This window comes from Penaeus monodon, chromosome 19 (genome assembly GCF_015228065.2).
Source record: "Penaeus monodon isolate SGIC_2016 chromosome 19, NSTDA_Pmon_1, whole genome shotgun sequence".
Taxonomy (NCBI): Eukaryota; Metazoa; Arthropoda; class Malacostraca; order Decapoda; family Penaeidae; genus Penaeus; species Penaeus monodon.
The window spans coordinates 41,120,380-41,120,627 of NC_051404.1; positions in this window are offsets into that span (position 1 = coordinate 41,120,380).

The window sequence follows — 248 nt, forward strand, 5'->3', positions numbered from 1 at the left end:
GAGGCCAAAGCGAAAAAGACAAAGACCGAGAAACGGGAAGGCCATCCAACTCCTCTGAGATGATCTTGACTGCCACACCAGGACATGACACAAGAGAAGGATCCTCAGGGGCACTCGAACCCATCCTTATATTATTCCTGAGCCAGAAAGCCGACTACCCCCCCCCTCGGACCCCTCCCGCCCCACCCTTAGCCACACCCTTCAACTGTCTGTTGGGTCTCCAGCATATGTAATCTGCTTCACTTAAC